This window comes from Pleurodeles waltl, chromosome 9, assembly GCF_031143425.1.
Source record: "Pleurodeles waltl isolate 20211129_DDA chromosome 9, aPleWal1.hap1.20221129, whole genome shotgun sequence".
NCBI lineage: Eukaryota > Metazoa > Chordata > Amphibia > Caudata > Salamandridae > Pleurodeles > Pleurodeles waltl.
In genome coordinates, this window is record NC_090448.1 from 1,022,274,216 (window position 1) to 1,022,295,854 (window position 21,639).

Sequence of the window (21,639 nt, forward strand, 5' to 3'; positions counted from 1 at the left end):
GTTCACGGGTACATAGAGAGATATAAAGATGTGTGATTTACAGCTCAATGTGTGTACTAGTCATTCAGTGGATACCAGGTTGGGAAATACGCTACAAGCAGGGCATTACAATATCTACTAAGAAATGACACTCCTGCTCTCTTGCCTAGCACTGGCAGACAACCAGGCTGTCTAGCATCACACATCTTTCCATCATAGTGCAAATGCATCCACGTGAAACCATAGGTTTTGTACAGGAAGGCTACCATTCCGACAAAATAATATTGGCCCTCATCATGACATTGGCGGTAAATCCCACTTACTGCCATGCTGACTGCCGCCAACATACCGGTGCCGCTGCGGATATCCGTTCACCATATTATGACACACATACACCAATCCGTCAGTATTCAGCCACATACACAATTCTGCCAGACAAAAGGTCAGTGATTAACTGGTGGTATCAAAATCCACATAGTTATGCCAACAGAACTAAGCCCATCACATAATGACCCATGAATCACCACGGTGGACATTCAATGGCGGTAAACCATTGGCGGTACATATTGCAGCGCTAAAAATACACACACACAAACAAAACAACTCCACATTGGACAATTCAAAAAACACATACCTGACACCCATACACACACCACACCCATACACCCACACCACTATAAAACACACACCCACAATATGTCAGACACAGAACAATAACACAGCATTTACATCCCCACAGGTACCCCAGCCAATGTCAGCAGAGAGGAGGTGCCAGCAATATCCAGTCCTCCAGCAGAAGAGGCCCACTGTGATGACAGAAACTTTGGTCTTCAGGATCTGGATGACCTATCTGGCCCATCAGGGACCTCTGGACAGCCGGTTACCCATGCCCAGTCACACACCACCATAAAGCCTCCCCCATCAGGAAACACCACCACAGCACCCATCCAGCATCCCCATACCTCTGTCAGGACAAGTCAATCAGCAGTGTGTCCACCTCTGCAGAGACCCCAGGTTACACCTCATACCCAAGACAATCAGGGACCTGGGGTCAGTGGCAGTGGGCACACCGTTCAGGGGACAGAGGCACAGGCCAACAGGGACACTGGGAGGACTGCTGTGCACCAGGGGAAGGACAGGCCCAGGGAACCGACTCTACAGGAGGCACTCTATGGGATCCTGGGAGCATATCAACATTCCCAGGACACAATGGGCCAGATCCTGGACAATGTGCAGGAGAACAGGCGGCTGCAGGAGGGACAGCACCAGGGGATCAGGGAGGACTTCCAGGCCATCAACAACACCCTGGTCTCCATAGCAGGGGAGCTGGCAGACATGATCAATATTATGAGGGAGGCAGTCACAGAACAGCAGGCCCCTGCCACTAGCCAGACATCTGAATTGCCTTCCACCTCTGCTGCTGCTAGTGGACAGGATGCCCCGCCACAGGACCAACAGGCCACCAGTACCCTTCCCCGTACAGAAGGAGAACTACCCCGCAAATGTTCCCTGCTGTCCAGACTGAAGCCAGAGACACTTGCCAAGGCCACAGCCAGGAAATGAGACTCTCCTCATTGTCACCCTTGTGTCCCACTCTGTCACCCTGTCCACCTTGAACTGCTACAATAGACTGGAAAAATACCCTGGACTTTGTCCATTATCACCCCAGCCCATTTCACTTGCCCCTCTTTTACCTAGCACTTCAATAAACACACTTGGAAAAATAGACGTATAGAGTATGTCAAATATTTCACATATACATTTAACCAGGTTCAAACAATGCAATTCAACTGTTACAGTAAATGAGCATATGTTAATGACCTGTATCTGGCTGCAGTGTTCAGACCAGTAACTATTGTGAGGCACCAACATCTGTAAAATGAATTGCCAAAGGGTACCACAAGTGGACATCGAGGTGGGAAATAACAGCATGCCAGTGCCAAAGATATAAAAAATAATTGCAATGAAATGTGAAGTAACACTGTCTTACCTGTGTGTCATTGGAAGTACTGTCTGATGACTGTTGTTCTGTTGTCCTCATCCTCATCCTCTGCCTCCTCATCCTCACTGTCCACAGGGTCCACTGCTGCCACACGGGCATCTACAGCCTCATCCTCCTGCAGAAAAGGCACATGGCTTCTCAGGGCAAGGTTGTGCCGCATGCCACTATTATTTGTGAGACCTTCTTGGGTGATTAGCACAGGGATCCACCTGTTAGATGAAGGCCCTGGAACCTGGCATTCCTCTCAGGGGTCAGCAGCCAAGATAGGTTGGGGTAACCAGACTCACCTGCGAATATTGAGGGACAACATTTAGCCACACACTATCCCATATGGCTCACACCATACCCATACATAAACATGTACTGGATGGGGCCCGGGGCTCACCTATTAGCCACACCCTGTGCCTCTGTAGTTGGCCCATCACATTTGGAATGCTGCTATACCTCAGGACAAAGGCACCATGGATACTTAGCATTGATGTGGGAGATGTACTGGTCCGCCACGCACACCATCTGTACATTCATAGAGTGGAAACTCTTTGGATTTCTGTACACTTGTTCATTTTGATGGGGTGGGACAAATGCAATATGTGTACCATCAATCGATCCTATTATATTGGGGATATGTCCCATTGCATAGAACTCGGCCTTCACTGTGGCCAAATCTTCCACCTGGGGAAATACAATGTAGCTGCACATGTGTTTAATCAGGGCAGTCAACACTCTTATCAGCACAATTGAGAACATTGGTTGTGACATTCCAGCTGCCAAGCCGGCTGTCACTTGGAAAGAACCAGTTGCCAGGAAATGGAACACTTGCACAAGAGGGGGGATCGCGGTGGGGAGACGGATAGCAGATATCAGGTCAGGCTCCAATTGGATACACAAATCTGTGATTTTGGCCCTGTCCAGTCTATAGGTGAGGATAATGTGCCTGTCCTCCAGTGTTGCCAAGTCCACCAGGGGTCTGAACTTGGGGGTATGTCTCCATCTCCTCTTCATCTGCAGCGGTAGAAATCTATGGGGCAAAAGAGCGAGGAGCCAGTCACAAACTGAACAATCGGGCTACAACAGAACATTGTATGCTGTTAATTTGTAATGGATCAGTGTGAATTCTCCAGTATGTCCAAATTTAGACAGTGATGCAGCAATTATCCAGGGCTTGCCCCCCCTTCCCTGAAATGGCGTCAGCCTGTCCTGTGTGGAGGGACAGGTGGAAGTGAGGTAATTCTGCTGACGTTGGGCGCCGTTGCGGGTGGCGGTCAGGAACCGTCGTGCAACTCCTCATTGGGTAATAATGGGCCCTATAGGTTACAGTGGCCAATGGTGATCTACGCCGGCGGTGGCGGTATGCACTGCTGTGGACGTGACCACCATTTTCTATCTGATTCCTCACTTGCTACCTGACCTTCAACAGGAGAGGACCTACGCTGCATGTGCTGCTGTGACCTGTGTCTGGAACCTACCATGGCCCTTTGACTGGGGGAAGGGCCCCTGCCTTCACTTCAGTGGAGTTGGAGAAACTGGTGGATGGGGTCCTACCCCAGTACGGACTGCTGTATGGGCCTCCAGACCAACATGTGAGTACACTGTGGGCACGGTGCATTTGAGTACACTGTGGGCACGATGCATTTGGCATGAGTGAATAGGGTGGTGGGTATAAAGGCCTCGTGTAAGGGGGGTGGGTGGATGTCCTCTGGGTGGCGTATTGGTTGTGTGCTGGGCCATGTGTGTGCAAATGGTGATGTGAAGGGGTATGGTGGGCCCTAGGTGTACCAAGCAGGACTGTCTGACTAATACTATTTCCCTGTGTGTATTGCACTTCAGGTCAGCGTCCAGCAAAAGAAGGGTATATGGCTTGCTATCGCCAAAGAGGTGCAGACCCTGGGGGTCTACTGCAGACAGAGCACCCACTGTCAGAAACTTAGGTAGGACCTGAGATGCTGGGTACGGAAGACGGCGGAGGCGCGGTTGAGGATGGCCTCCCAACGAGGAAGGGGTGCCCTTGGAACCCTGACCACCCTAATGGCCGGCATACTGGCAGTGGCCTATCCTGAGCTGGATAGGGGCTTGAGGGCATCACAGCAGCCACAAGGGGGTGAGTACAGTGTCCATCATTACTACTAAAGCCTGGTGGGGAGGTATCCGGATGGTGGATGTGTGTCAGTTTGTTCCCCTAAGCCAGGCCTGACATTGCAGCGTAGGTCCCCTGGTGGCTAGGGTGCAGAAGCGCAAATTTAGCTACCTAGCTCACAGGCATCTATTACTGGTCAGGGCTGTGTGGGTGCCAGTTGTGCTTCATTTGTAGTCAGAAAAATTATAACACTTTCAGATTGAAGCATACCTCTAACGCCACTGTGCCAGCAATGCCTGATTCTCCCATCCATCCACCCATCCATCCATCCATCTTTTCAGTCACAAAATCATCCATCAGTTTATTATTTTGCCTATCAACCCATTCTTCCATTCACCCACCCACCCATCATTTCCTCCTTTCATGAATCCTTTTACCCATTCATCCATCTAATCACCCATCCAACCTCTCATACTCAAACATTTCCTTCCATCCTGTCACACTTCTACCCACCATCTGTCTGTTTGTCTGTCTGGCTGGCTAGCGATCTACCTACTCATCGACCTATCCCTTCAACTTTTCCTCTGTGAATACATCTATCCACTTAATCTTCATCCATCCATCCTCACATGTATTCATCACTACCTCTATTGTTTAATTCATTTAACCATCCATCCTTCTAGCTGTCACTGCTTAAACCATTCACCATTGAATCATTTGATCATTTAGGTGATCATTATGAACACTACGGTGACAACCGCCGTGTTCATGCTGGCAGTCAAAACACTGACCTCCAGCGACCCCGGAACCCCCCTGGCCAAATTATGAACATTTCTGTTGGCAGGAGGGCGGAAACATTATTTCCGCCCGCCGGCTCACAGAAAAGCCCGGCCGGGACATTGACATCGGCTCCACATGGAGCCGCCGTCAATGCCTCTGTGCGGCAGGTGCAATTGCACCCATCGCGCAGATCAGGGCGACGGGGCATTGCACCGGGGCCCCTGCAGTGCCCTTGCAAAGTGCATGGGCAGTGCAAGGGCCTCCAGGGGTGCCCCAGGGCACCTCCTCCGCCAGCCTTTAGTCTGGTGGAAATGGGGACATTATCCACAGGGTAGCACAGCTACCCTGGCGGATAGTGTTTCCACTCACCATCAGGCTGCCTGACAGCGGAAGCCTGTCGGTGAGTGAGGGCCGCCAATGGGGGCCCTCACCCTGTTCAGAAAATGGCGGGTTGGCCAGCCATGCCAGCTGGTGGTTTCAGCCACCAGTGCCGGCATGGGGGGCCAACCAGCCATGTTCATAATGAGGGCCTTGATCTACCCATTTCCATGCATCCATCAATCCATTGTAATTATATTTATATAGCGCTTACTACCCCTTACGACGAATCAAAGCGATTTTAGGCAAGTAGCATGCTAGTCTGGAACCCAAAAGTATTAATGGGGGATTAGTATAGGGTAATATGAGTACAGTATAAGCATAGGAAGGTATAATTCAATTTGAGCAAAGGACACAAGTCTGTTATTTTGATTGAATACAATAACAGTGGCATTGAGGAGGGAAGAATCCATAAGTGTTAATGGGGAGATCATAGTACCAAGATGAGATTTGGAATGAGTGAAGGAGCGATGGAGGAGGGAAGAATCTGTAGAAAGGGATTGGGAAGATCTTTGTAGTAAAATGGGGTTTGGGATGGGTTAAAGGATTGATAAATGAGAGATAATTTAGCAGGGTTTTTTGGGAGATCATAGTAGTAAACTGAGGTTTGGGTGGAGCCAGGAGGATTAGAGGAGGGAAGAGTCTAGGAAGGGTTATTCTGGGGATCATACAAGTAGAATGTGTTTCGGATGAGTCAGAGAGTGGAGATTGAGGATAGATCGATAGAGGTATAAGGTGATGGTAAGACAGACTAAAGCTTTCGAGAGATTTGTTTTTTTTCTTTTTTTTTTTCATCTTCTACAGTAGGACTAAAGTAATAAATACACAGATATATGATTACATGGTGAAGAAATATATGTGTAAGGAATATAATATATTGAGATTTCAGTTGTATCTTATAAACAGACTTAATGGTTTCAGTATTTGAAGTTAATTTATGCATGTACTTTTGTAACAATATTTTGGCCCTCATTATGAACATGGCAGCAATTACCGCCGACTGCCTTGGCACCGGTGAATAGAAGACTGCCAGTGGCGGTGAACAGCACACCGCCATATAATGATGCCAAAATCAAAAAGCTCCAAAAATCCTGCACCCTCTAGCCACCTCCAGGGCCCATGATGGCAGACAGGCTGTGCACCTCACCCCGCCACCGCCAAGCAGACAAATCCCCCGCCCACCAAATATTGATGCACAAATTACAGTGGCAGATAGTGGATGTTGAACAACCATTGGCGGTACGGACAGCCAGCAATGGAACCCAACAGCAAGAAATGCACACATTGGCAAATATGAAACCCACACACCTGACATACATCCACAATACCATACAACACTCACATACACACACCAACAATCCTTTGCAATGCCAATAGCACAAATGAGACTGACAACACTACACGCATACACTGAACACAACATAAAAAAAGTCACACACACATATACACAAAAGCACCCTCACAAATACACCTGTATCACCACACCCATAACACACACCATGGTTCCCCCTAAGTACCCACGCTTCACAGATAGGGAGCTAAGAACCATGGTGGATGAAATACTGAAGGTCGAGCCACAACTTTTCAGGGCACAGGTGCAGCAGACAACCATCGCCAGGAAGATGGAGTTATGGTAGACAATTGTCAACAAGGTCAATGCAGTGGGAAACCATCCACACACAAAGGGATGACATCCGCAAGAGATGGAACAACGTGCGTGGGAAGGCGAGGTCTATGGCATCCAGGCACAACATTGCGGTAAAGAAGTCTAGTGGAGGACCCTCCCTAAACCTCCCGACCACACCGACTGGGAGGAGAAGGTATTGGCTATCCTGCACCTGGAGGGCCTCACTGGACTCACTGGAGGACTGGACTCAGGTAAGTCAACTACAATTACTTTATATCCACCACACCTGTAATGCATGTACCACCCCACCCCTCCAAATACCACCAGGACCACATCCCCACCCAGGCCACAACATTCACATCCAGTCACCCTGCATTCCCACAAACCCACTCACAGGCCCACATCCCTCCCCCTGTGCACAGTCACCTACCCCTGCAAGGATTCACAGTGGCACTACGGCACCCACAATGCACCTCCACATCCCACGCAAGATGAACTGATAATCCCACAAAAGGTCCCTGCATGGCCCGATAGTCGAATAAACAGCACAAAATAGGGCAGAGCTGTGCATCCATTTTTGAATCAGTACATGTAACATACATGTCCATTCCCCCCCACAGGCACCACCACCCATGCCATCCGGACGGAAAGGCCAAGAAGTGCCATCTCCCCACATGGAGACAGAGGCCCCACTCAGGAGACTGGAGAGGGATGTATGGACAGTGAGGATTACCCTGGCCCATCACACAGTCCTGGACTGTCACCCTCCAGCAGCCCCACCTAGGATACCACTGACACCCCTACCACTCAGCCACCACCATCAGCTCTGGCCAAACGGCCCCACACCAGTGTCACCAGGCCACAGTCTCCACCAACCAACAGGCAGAATGATGATGTCCCCAGTGCAAGTGAGGCTGCCAGACCTGTGCAGGGGGCACAGGCACAGGGGGCAAGGGCCAGTGGGAGGGCATCAGTGGCCCAGGGGGAGGCAAAATGATGTATGCTGCAGCCCAGGAGGTGATCATTGAGGTCCTGGGTGCATACCACCATGCCCAAGATAGGATGGGCCAGATCCTGGCCACCCTGGAGAAGAATCAAAGGCTGCAGATAGCACAACACCAAGAGGCCATGGAGCAATGGAAGCAGCTGAATGCCACCATGGCCACCATTGCAGGGGTGCTGCAGCACCACTACCCTAGCCAGCCTGAGACTTCCACCCATCTGGAAACCCCTACCACTGCCCAGGACACAGACCTGCCATCCACATCTGCAGCAGCTCTGGACTGGTGGTACTGGCAGAGGACACCCAGGAGACCAGCACCCCTAGCCCTGCAGCCCAGCACCAGTCACTCAAATGTGCCCTCAGATCCAGATACGGCACTGGAACACCTGCCAAGACCAAGGCCCCCACCAACAAGTGACTCTGTCCTGAACTGTCTCCCAAGTGTGCCACTGTGCTGCCATGTTGATCCGCCAATACTAACATACCAACTAGCAAGGGACATATGGACCTATACCCACTGCCACCAATCACTGAGCCCATGTACTTGTATGGATATGCACCATGAGCCCACTCCTTATCACTGTAGACCACACTTATGAAATTGCGACATGTAATAAAACACATCTGCACCAACTCGTATGTCCCCTGTCATTATGAATTTTACAAGTGTCAATGTGTATGCATTAGACAGTCAATTCCATAACCATACCTTTATTGCAGGAATAGTACACCATGCACAACAGTGTCTAAAGTAGGTCTAAATGTATACCATTACTGTTTCCCTGGCACAAACCACTTCAGGTTACAGTGTCAATGATAACAGACACCTCATCCCCAATCAAATGTGTCAGACTAACATTAGGCAGTGCAGACAACAGCATCAATGAACAATACCTCATAGTCACTGGAAGTATAGTCGGATCAGCTGATTCCTGGAGTTGACATCTTCCCCCTCTTCATCCTTACCATTACTCTCATCCCCTCTCAGAGTTTGCAGGTCTGGATGTACAACACCTTCCTCCTCCAGAAGGGGGATGGCTCTCCTCACAGCCAAGTTGTGCAGCATGCAAAAGGTCACCACTTTTGGCTGGCTAGGGCCATAGCACATGGATACCCCAGAGAGATGGAGCCAACGGAATCTGGCCTTCAGGAGACCTACAGCGCGCTCAATCACCCTCCTAGTACGTCCATGGCCTCATTATAACTCCTCTCTGCATCTGTCCTAGGATTCCTCACTGGTGTCAGGAGCGATTGCAAGTTGAGTTACCCAGAATCAGTGTGTGTGCAATAATGAGTGATAGAGGACCTCAACATAATGCCATAACTTGCATACAGGCTGGTTGTCAGCTATGTACAGATCCAGTGTTATACACACTCACCTATGAGCCATTCTCTGTCCCCTTGTAGTTGTCCCATCAAGTGTGGTACACTGCTTTTACTCAGGACAAAGGAATCAGGGACTGATCCTGGAAACCTGGTATTGACATGTGATATGTACTGGTCAGCAGTACACACCATCTGTATATTCATTGAGTGGAAGTTCTTTCTATTCCTGTACACCTGTTCATTCACTCTTGGGGGGATGAGAGCTATGTGGGTTCCATCAATGACACCTATCACATGGGGGATGTTATCAAAGGCATCACATCCAGACTTGATGGCAGGGAGTTCAGCCCTTTGGGGAAACCCGACATATGTCTACATGTGTTAGACAAATGCATCCAGGAATTTGGACAGGATGAGGCTAAACACTGGCTGTGAGAACCCTGCACCCATGCCCACTATCACCTGAAATGAGCCCGTAGCCAAAAAATGGAGTCCAGATAGCACTTGCACTTCAGTAGGGATGGCATGCTGATTCCGATTATCAGGTCTAAGTACAGGATCCAGTAAGGCACATAGCTCATGAATTGTCACAAGATTGTGTCTGTAGGTGACAATGATGTGACATTCATCCATGGTTTTCAAATCAACAAGAGGTCTGTACACAGATGGGGCCCTCTCTCGCCACATGGGTCTAAACCTATGGGGGAGGAATGAACATATATTAGGGGCACACATACACATGCAAAACAGGTCATGAATGAACAACTGGTGTGCAATACGTGGGTTACACACACAAGCTATGTATAATGTATAACGTTAGGCACATGTGTACAGAGATACCTCTGTTCTAATGGCATGCCAGTGTGGATACATTTCATGAGATGGGTGCATGTGAGGATCAGTCACTCATGTGAGCATGCGACTAAGGGCTGGGATTTGTAGGCCCTGAATGGGGCCCCTGACCAGGATGTATGTACGTGGTGCTACCAAAATGGCAGCCTCCTGCCATCCAGGTCTGAGGGGGTGGAAGTGACATCATTCCGCTGGCTGTAGTAGACATGGAGGAAGGCAGTATTCACCACTGTGCACCCATTCATTGGTTTCCATGGTTGTCAATGGGGAACTGGGCCTATTGTGATCGCCGCTGGCGTTGACGGTGCACACCGCCGCAGAGCGCACGCCATGTCTTCACACCAATTACACTTGTCTCCCAATTCCTGTGCATGCAAGTACTCCACTGAATGTGCTGCTGTGTCCTGACTCTGGTTAATCCACGGGCCCCAGCCTTCACCACGGAGGTGCTCGAGAAGCTGGTGGACGGGGTCCTACCGCTGTATGCAAAGTTATATGGCAACCAGAGGAGCAGGTGAGTTGGCGGTTGTAGGAAAGCCCTCCTTTTTGGCATTGTCACCCCCAAACGTTTTGGACAGGTACTGGTGGTTACTGACTCTTGGCTGTGCCCTAGGTACTGATGACCAGTCCCAGGGCCAGTGCTCTGTGTAAAGTAGATATGCAAATTAGGCTAATTATGATTGGCAAAATTAACCTACCTATAAGTCCCTAGTATATGGTAGGGCATTTAGGTTTAGGGGCCCCAGCATAGGTAGTGCCCCCATAGGTGCACTGCTGAGGTGCCCAGTGTCCTTTTAAAGGTAGGACTGCCTTGCTGGCTGCTTTTAAATTAAAGTTACATGCAAATTCGACTATGGAATTAAAAGTATTTCCAAAGTATTAAAGTACATTATTTTTATATATAGGACACCTCTAAGGTATGCCCTATGTGCCTCTAGGGCTGGGTGCCATGTAACTATAGGCAGGGACCTTATAAAAATAGTTTTATAAGCCCTGGTGAGGTGAAACAGCCAAATTTGTTTTTCCATCATTGTACTGAAAGTTTCCTTAAGTAACAGACATCACACGTTTGGTATCAAGTTATTTTTTATAATAAATCCCACAACTTCCAGTTGTGGGATTTAATATAACATGTTCAGTTAAGGAGTTTTAAACTTTACCCGAAAAGTTGCCAACTTCAGCCCTGCAGTGTTTATGCTACATTGCTCTGATTGGCCAGCCTCTGGCAACCTGGCCAGGCTGCCTGGATGAGGTGTGAAGTGGCCTGGCTCAACACAAAGAGATGTGCCTGGGGGAGGAGATCTCCCCTCAGCAGATGGGGAAGCAGGAAGGGGGGGGGCTGCCAAACTGGTCTTTAAATGCAGGGAAGGATATTTGGAGCAGTCCAGCAACACCCTCACATCCTGCAAACCCAGACAATTAGGCGCCCCCTTGATTAGATTAGGAGAGGGCAGGAAAGGGGTGTGTTTAGGATTTTTAGCCACACCAGTGGGTGGGCTCAGCCAGATGTAACCTCCAAAAATCACTTTCAGCGATGATGGATTTTTGAGGAATGTTAGTCCCTATGATTGATTTTTGCCACACTTCCCAGGAAGTGGTCATCACAGGGGGCAGGACCCTGCCCCTGATTGGAGAACCAGGACCCCCCTGTTTTTCACCCAGGAGCAAGGATAAAACTGGCAGACCTGCACCCACACCTCAGATCCCTATCAGATTCTAAAAAGAAAGAACTACAGAAGAAGGACTGCCCTGCTGGACCCTTGACTTTCACATGGACACTGCACTCTGGAGGACTGCACCAGCTGCACACTTGGGCTTCACCACAAGAAGGACTTTGCCTGGCTTCAACTGGTTCAAGGAGGGACTCCCTGTTAGCTACAGGTGAAAACTTGGTAACCGGAGTCCCCTGCACCAACATCTGAAGAAACCAACCAGCTGACCACTGTTCAGTGGGCAAAAAGGAGTTTGCATCAGGTGCATTCTGGGAGTTGTAGTTCGCAACCTCAAGGAGCATCTCAGAGTTTCTGGAATGCTGGGGTGAGCTGTGGACCTCAAAAGACCCTTAAAGGAACATTTGGAAGAAGATCCACAAGTTTGGAAAAGTTTGGAGAACTTTTGGAAAAAAGCTCCATAAAGGGACCGACCCACCGCGGCAACTCTAGCCGGCTTGCCTCAACCGTGGCCTGGCCTAATTTGCAGGTTTGTCCTGGTGAAGAAAATCTCTGAAAAAGTGACTAAGTCCAAACATAAGAAGTTGACTGGGACCTCCCAGGCAGTGTATCCGAAGAGGGCTCAAAGGACGTTGGATCAAGATTCAGGTTTGCCCTGGTCGAAGGACTTTAACCTCCAAAAAATGACTAAGTCCGAAGGTAAAAATATCCACTGAGGGCTCCCGCAACGCGTATCCGAGGAAAAGTTCCAGGAGGTTGGATTGGACTGGCAACTTGGTCCCACTGAAGAAAATCTCCTGAAAATCGACTAAGTTCTAAGGTAAACTTTTGACTGAGGCATCCCGCGGGCTGTAGCCCAGCCGGGCTCCATTGCGGTTGGCCTAAAACTTTGACTTTGCCCCGGTCGAGGTGCGACCAGATGACCAGATTGGCACTTTTTGTTGCTGTGTGCTAGAAAGCTTTAATTCTTTAAAAATTCATATCTCTGGTTCCCCTTATCCGATTTTATCTGATTTTATTTGTTTTGGTGTCATTGTAAAGCTCAAAATATTTTCTATTTTTATAAGGTGATTTTGGATTTTTAAACTGTTTCCTGTGTTTTATTTAATTACTGTTTTGCAATTTATGAATGCTTTACGCTCTGTCTCCAAAGTTAAGGCTTTTCGCTCGTTGCCAATCTACCAGGGGTTGAGCTAGGTTTAATTTACTGAGACCTAACTGGACCCAAGTGGAGGTTAGTGGCCTATTGCTAAGTGTAGGTACTTACCTGCCCTTACCAATAAACCATTTTCCAACAGCTGTTCTCTTGCTTGGATGTGTGTGATGGTGGGGGATGCCTGCATGCATGTGTGCTCGATATATAACTGCACAGGCGTAGATTGTGTGGTATGTACTGTTTGTGAGTTGGTAAAATTATTCTGTGAAGTTTCCGTCCCATAGGGGATGACATGTCAGCTGTATCAGATGCCAATATCATGACGTCAGTTTTTCTTCTCTGTGTGTCCCATACACGTCTTCGCCCATCAGAAGAAAGGCCTGTGGCAAGCCATCGCCAAGGAGGTGCGGACCCTGGGGGTCTACAACCGGCGGAGCACCCACTGCAGGGAGTGGTGGGAGGACATGGTGCTGGGCCAGGAAGACCTATGAGGCCCAGCTGGGGAAGGCCTCCCAACTAGGAAAGGAGGCCTGTCGGACCCAGACCCACCTAATGGCCCGCATTCTGGTGGTGGCCTATCCGGATTTGTATGGACGCTTGAAGGCAGCACAGCAGCCACAAGGGGGTGAGTACCAACACTGTTTATTACTACTTTGATGGATGTGTTTGGGTGCTGTGGTATTTATTCTGTCTAGTGCCAGGCAGTCTGACAAGTGTGTTCCTGCACTCCTGCCCCCCATATACACGGAAATGGTGTGGGCAGGTGTCAAGGTCCAAATAGGCCCATGGGGGTTGATCTTCCTGTACCCCTGGATGCTTTGTGGTCCCATGGACTAGTAGGTGAATTGGCTGGACATGGTCCCCCATGTTTGTAGTCCACACAGTTCACCAGGTCCGTGTTTCATGTGGAAGATGAGTTGTATGCTGGGGTAGTGGCCACTAGTCAGGGGCATAGTCATGACTGTTGTTGTAGGTGCTGGGTGTAGGCGTGTGAGCTGGATGTGGTTGTGCGTGCACCAAGTATGTACATTCATTCAGGTATTTCTAGATTTCTTTCATGTTTTGTCTCCCCACCCCTGTGCTCTTGTGTCCTTTGTGTACATCAGCATCATCTGGCGAGGGAGCAGTGGCACCGGCGAGTGGGGATGCAGCGGCCCACGGTTCTAAGGTGACAGAGTCAGTGGAGCCCAAGGGGACCAGTGGGTTGGAGGGTGAGGGGAGTACCATGGGAGTGGCAACTACCACTGGCGGTAGTGACTCTGATACCTCCTCCGATCACAGCTCCCTGGTGATGCGGGACCCTATTGGGCCCACCCATTCTTTGTCATCTTCTGCCACCCCCATGCCATTTACACCCTCCCAGTTGTTCCCCACCCAGTTACCCGTGCCCGCTCTCCCAGTAGAGTGGGCATCTCCTTCGCCCCAGGCACCCCATCCCCTGCCCGAGTCAGCCCTGCTGCCCTCACCGAGGGGCTATTGACCTCCTGAGGACCATCTCTGTAGGGTAGACAACCATTGTGAATGCCATCCAGGGGCTAGCATTGCAGATGCAGCAATGCAATGCATACCTGAAAGGCATTCACTGTGACATGTCTGTCCTACAGAGATCTTTTCAGGTCCTGGCCTTCTCTTTGACGGCAGCCAGTGTCTCTGCTCTTTTCGTCCCCCCTCCCACCACCTCTACCCCTTCCAGCACCCCACTCCCTTCACCCATCCCAAGCACACGTTCAGAAAGCCATGCACACAACTCACCACACAGGAAGCACACAGACAAACACAAGCACCACACTTCCCACCACAAGCATACACAGACCCAACATACAAAGGCACACAAAACAACATCAACTTCCCTCATTGTGTCCACCTCTCCCGCCTCACTGTCTGTTACCTCAACATGCACACACACAAGCACTGCACCCTCAGTCACTGCCTCTGGCCCCATTCTTTCAGTCATGGCAGCATCTCACATCCAGCCATCCACCCAGACACCACACCTACACTCACCACAACTACATTGACTGACACATGCAGCACACTCACCAGACCTGCAGACACCCAGACAACATCCATGTACACTGGCAGCCTGTCTTGTCCCACTGTATCCATCCCTCTCCTCCGAAGACATTCAAACATTCACAAACACCCACTCAGCACACATCCACCACTCATTAGCATACAATACAGGCACCTGCATCCACGTCCAGCACACCTACACCTGGTACTAGCACTCCCTATACCTCCACTCCCACATCTTCCTCTAAATCCACCCCAACTGCCCCTAAGAAATGTTTTCTCTCCCGTGTTGACCTGTTTGAACCCACTGGCCCACCCCGTCTTGTCCCGAAAAGTGCCAATCTCCTTGCCCAGTCCACTCCTTCAACGCCCAAGTCCGCCCTAGTCTGCCCTTCCGATTCCTGTGCCCCTTCCCTAGGGAGGAAGAAGCACCGTGTTGCCCCAGGTCCCTCTGCCAGCCCCCAGTCCAAGTCCACTCCACCACCTTCCAAGGGCAATCCCAAACCCCCTCCACCTCCCAAACGTAAACCCAATTCACCCATTCCAGACCTAAGTCCCCACCCCGCCACCCCCTGCCCCTGTTCCCTGAGGTGCCTTGCTGCCCCATTCATGTCCCTTTACAGTGGAGTACCCTGTGAACATGTGGGAGTCAAGTCCGGCCTATTTAGGCCCTTCAGGGTTTTCAGTATGCACTGGCCAATGGCCTTATTCGTTAATTACTTTTGTTTATATGTTATTTAAGTTTGAGTGCCCAGTGGTGCTGTTGGCAGAATATGGGGACGTTGTTCATCGTTTCATTGGGGGGGTGTGTGGTGTGCACATGTGTATACTTTGGTGCAGGTCTTTGTTTCCTTGTGTTGGGTAAGTACTGCTTATTCTAGTGTGTATGGTGTGTGATGGTGGGAGGGGTTCGGAGTGTGTTGCAGGGTGTGTGGGGTGTGTGTGTAACTGTGTCCTTTCTTCCCATGTGTACTAGTTGCGGTACATACCGTTGTCGTCTTCATCGGCAGTCATGGTCGTGAAGGTATATTGCAAGGACCAACAGTGGCATTATTTACAACTCTCTCTCCATGTCTACTTCGGCATGTTGTGTGTGCCTATCGTGAGTGTTTCCTTTTATATTGTTTGTTTCCGCCAGGCTTTGCGTGGCGGTGGTTCCCGACCCGGAACTGACAGTGGTCTTGTGCTCCATTATTTGGTGGGCGGGTAGGACCTTTCAGTCGGCCTGTGGGTGGCCTCCTCCTTGTTCCTCGCCACTCCACTGCTAGCGGTGTGTGGCTAGTCCACTACTTGTTTCTCAACGCGTTTCGACTGACACAGCAGCCTTGGTCACGTGACCAAGGCTGCTGTGTCAGTCGAAACGCGTTGTGTGTAGATTAAACTGATCTTTTTTTGTTCCTGAAACCCGAGTGTGCGAGTATTATATCTATTTTCCTTTTGCTTAACTAATTTCCGACTTGCTCGTACCGGTTCTCGCACCACCCATTTGGGCTGATTGAGATCTTATTTCGAGCATTTTTGAAGTTATATATATATATATATATATATATATATATATATATATATATATATATATATATATATATATATATATCCTCATACATACTGTACACCTAAACAGACACAAACATGCATGTACAAATATATATTTTAACATAAAATAGTTATTATACCTATTTGTACAGATACATACATATATCTAGATATATACATATAATGGAATAATACATTTCTATAACGTTTGCTGTTTGAGTATGGTGGTTATGTAGGAAAGAGTCAACTCTTGAGTAGTCTTCTGAAGATGAGATAGTTACCCATGGATCTTCTATTTGGGGAAAACAATTCCATAGTTTGGCGGATTTAATAGAGAAGGGTGCACAACATATTGTCTTTCGCTAGTATGATGGTGTTTTGAGGCAGGATGCCAATCTTGAGCAAAGGCTTCTTTTTTGAATGTAGATGATAGTTTTTTCTGGGGGCACCTCTAAGTTGACCTCTGCATGCATTCATCAATAAATCCATCATTAGCATCAGTGAGGGTTTATTGATACAAGATGTTCAGTATCAAGCATCCCTATTTTAGGGAGGCCATCATGTAACTGGGGAACTTGTATTGGCCAGAGTCCAGCACATGTACTTAAAAATGGCTTCCCTTGTTCACTCACTATGTCTAAGTATCAGCAAAGACATAGCAGGGCATGTCTGCTGTTGCAGATATGTCATCACATGTAATCTAACGCACCCTGCCTTAGTGCTGTAAGGCCTGCTGTAGGGGTGGCTTACAAATATTGCACGCAGTGTTAGGGGACATAGAACACAGGCTGTGTGTCATGCCATGTTTTCACTTTTAGCTACACCAAGACATTCAGCCTGCAATGTTAGTTGGCTTGTGCTAGGTGAGGGGTCCCTGAGGGTAGCACAATACATGCTGCAGCCCTTCGGGACCCTCTTTGGTACCCATGCCATAGGTTCCAGAGGTACCATCTAACAGGGACTTCCAGGGATGCCGAAGAGGTTGCCAATTGCTGAACTGCACAATTTTAGGGGAAAAGATCTGGCACTTGGGACCTGGATAGAAAGAACCCAGTGCACTTCCGGTCACAATTGCATAATATACTGGGCAAAAGTTGGGGTGACCATGTCAAAAATGGGCACTTTCCTACTCCCCACCATTGCAGAACCACCGCAGTGACTCTGGAGACAGTCCTCTGGAGATCCCCATTGTGCTGAAACCACTGTCTGCAGAGGAACCACTGGAGGGTCCTCATGTGCCAGTGTGTATGGTTGACCAACAGAATGCACCAGGCTAAGAGACCTAGTAAGACATTCAGGACTGGAATCATTGCTCCATTCTGAAACATTGGCGTTGTAGCCGGAACGTCCAGATTCTTCAGAGGAGTGAAGGCTCGACTCACCAGTACTCCAGTTCTGCCCCTAGGAACAAGGTGCACTGATAGGGCTCTAGGTGAGATTTGGGTTTGCCCAAGTTTAACAACTACTGAGTCATTAACCACAAGTGACAACACTAATTTCGGACCATTGGTTTTGATTGGCCAATCATCCATGTAAGGGAATACTTATACTCTCCAAACCTCTGGGATTAGTTGCAAACACTGCCATCACCTTTGTGAAGACTGGGGAGCGGGAATAAGACTTGCAAACTGATAGCGTTGAGGCCCCATGGTGAATCAGGAATACTTTCTGCGTGACTGCCGAATAGGGATGCGAAGGTGTACATTCTGCAAGGTGATTGAAAGCAAACAGTCACCGTTCTCCAGCACAAAAAGCATCTGAGCTAGAGTCAGCATTTTGATTTTTTCCTACCTGAGAAACCAGTTCAAAATCCTGAGGTCTGAGATCAAATGCAAAAGACAGTCCTTCTTGGGAATCACAAAATAACATGAAAATAACATCCCTCACCCCTATCCTCCTCTGGAAAAAACTCCACTGCACCTTTGAAGCACAGATTGTGCCTCCAGTTGGAGGAGTTGGTCAGCCCAAAAAAATACCACTCAACTACTTCCAAATCTATCATTCCCAACACCACTTCTTTTCTTTTACTCATGTATTATACCAACAAAATCCCTTCCAGAGAAGGAACCTACTACCCACGATATTGTTGCACCGCCACATGTCTGCAATGCTGATTCCACCTGGTCATTGCAGTGTGAACCCTGCATATCATATATCTGGTTGTCTGTAACCACTGAATCATTTGTGTTGCCCATCTGTCACTGTTGAATTTTCAGTGCATGCAGGGGGTTGGACCTCTCTAGCTTCTAGATGCGCTCCAGAATATTTACCCTGCCAGCCTTCAATCAATACATGATTGAAGGTTGCTCACCTACAGCTTAAAACTAAATCTAGAACTACAACCTTGCCCTCTATGGGATGGTTGGAAAGTCCACATGTGAAACTATTTCTCACTCCATGAACAGATAGCTTATTGTAGCACATCAGTAGCTACTTCTTATGCTCTGATGAGGTTCCATGGAACTTTCCAAGTGGACTCATAAGTACATATTCTTTGTTCTGCCTATATCTGGAAAAGGTTGTTGAATGAGGGGTCAGCTATGTGTAGTGTGTTTTGGTGTTGTACATGAGGCCAGAGGATGGCTATGCATTGACTGGAGCGCAACATGTGCACTGGGTAGAATGCAAATAGTTTGAGTAATAGTTTTGCTCACTGCATATCAAAACAAATCTATTGCAGCAGACCCTCAGCTATCAGGACCACTTCTGATTGACCAAGCAATCTATATCATGATAGGAATTCATCCAGATAGGTGGAAGCTCAGCTGAAAGTTTCCTGGAGTAAATGGTTGTGTGTGACTTTATAGGACTTTAGAGAGTTGATGAGTTAGTGCTGGCGTAGTATACCACAGTGGTGGGTCTTTAGTGGAAACATTGTAGCCTAAAAACAATCAGATATACCAAACAAACAGTTCTGCTAGATCACCCAAAAGCTTAAATTCCACAACAAAGTTATAATAAGAGGGTTTCTTAGGTCCAACTAGAAGACTGAGTTCCAGTGCAATGATGACAATACAAAGTAAGCAATAACTTGCCACACTATTAGATCAATTTGAACATCCTCTTTGAAAGGAATGCGATCACTAGGCTGCACCCAGAGTTAACTAGTGCAACCCTTGTTGATATCTCTCATGCAATCATGACCATATTTATAAAGGCATCAAACTGAAATCCTAGTTAGTTGTGAGATAATCATATGCTCCTGCACTGTGACAACCAGTCCGTAAGATTATTCAGACATCAGGAGCGAGCTGAGACGTCCACATAGGTGTAGAAGTAGTAGTTAATCGAATAAAGAAGCAGCAGTTAATCCAATAACAAGACCTACTGAGGCCATAAGCACCAGAGTGGATGTATTAAGAATAAAGCTCAGAAAGAAAGAGATGATACATGTATACATCACACTCTTCTCCGCAGGAGGAGCTTAAAACGATGTCACAAAAAAACAAAAGCACTTGCTTTTTTCCCAGCCATCCTTTCTGACATTGGAAACAAAATCTCCAAGGTGTGAACCTTCCCCAGTACAAAACACGATCAACACATAGAGAAAACTGATAGAGTTTCTTGACTACAGGGGTAGAAAGGCACAGCTTACCCTAAGAATACAAAAAATATAGTATTTTAATTTTAAACTAGAGTGGCCTTTTCTGACTGACTAACAGATTTGGTAAATCTGACTGGGCAAGCAGTACAATAAATATCAAGAAAAAGAATAGTTAAGTAGGGGGAAAAACGCAGTAGAGAATGAGATGGGGAAACAAGATAATATACAGTGAAGGAGGAAATCAGTGAATAAGGCAAAATAAATACAAGAGAACTAAGCACAATACGAGGAGCAGGGCAATAAAAGACGTCGGTGTCAGTAAAATTGCATAATTATCTGCTGCAAGTTAAGTGAGATCCATCCCAGGGTCAGAGATTGTTAGGGGTGAAAGCAAAATACTGAACGCTAAAGTGGGACTTAACTAATAAAAATATTGCTGGAGATGAACATTCAGCTCTGCATTAACACTAAGGAGAAAGAAAAGGGAAGGGGAAAAGCATGATGTGTTGTTTGCACAGGAACAAAACTGCAAGTAAGGTAGATGCCACAACAATAGAATGACAAATCAGTAACCACTACAGACTTAATCAAATTTCCATGCCTCCTACTATTCGCATTATATAAGATCATTGCTTGGAACGTTAGAGGTCTACCGAGTGAAAGCAAAAAGATTCTGCTGTCCCATTTTCAAATAAAGTGTGCACCATGCTACAAAGAACCCCTGAGTAAGAATGGAGCACTGTATTAGATAGATTTCAGCACAGTGGATGGGGAAGGTAAATACATTTGACAAAAAAGTCACCATCGTGAATGGAAAGGGAATTGATATTTGAAACAAAAACATAAGAATGGCCCTAAATTATAACCCCTAAAGGGCAGGAGGCATTGCATCCATAAGAAAAGGGGAAAATATTTAAGGTAGCATTAAGATTTTGATGGACGGAAAAGTCAATCTGCCGAAATACGGATGGGGAGGTTGACGCCATTGTGGCTGCCTCCCCGCCAGGCCATTTACGAGTATACTGCTGGATCAGCGTGCAGAAACCTCAGTTTCTGTCTGCTGGCCCAGCGGGAAACAGCCTACTGCATTGGCTCCGGCTCATAATCGAACCAGCAGAAATGTTGTGGTGCCCAGGGTGCACAGGCAAACTTGCAAATGTTCAATTTCTGCAAAGCAGACAGTGAACATTGCAACAGTGCTGTCCAGGGTGGCCCCTGCACTAATCATGCTAAAACCATGGGCAGTACTTTGGCTCCCTGGATCCCTCTGCACCTGTTTTCTGACATCCTTTTCATAGCTGTGGTACCGCCATGAAATCGCTGATGGAGAACAAAGGCTGATCAGGACTGCCGGGACGACTAATCCTGCGGTGCTGGCGGTCCAACCTCAGCGAAACTGCTGTGGTCATAATGTGGTGCTCTGACCGCTGCCTTGGTGATCCTGAGACCACCAGGTTTGTAATCAGGCCCTTACTGTCTAGTATTTGAACAAAGGTGAGTCAAAAATATATTAAGGTCTTACAGTGGTTGTGGTCATATTACTTACTCTCACAATATATTTTGACAGGCTCTCTCAGCACCTATTAGTCACACTATATCTGAAAGCGCAACACCACCCCTGGTGTTTGAAAAAATAACTACATATTCTATTTTTGCACCAAATTAAAGTACCCGCCATCAAACAACATCTCTCCTGATATTT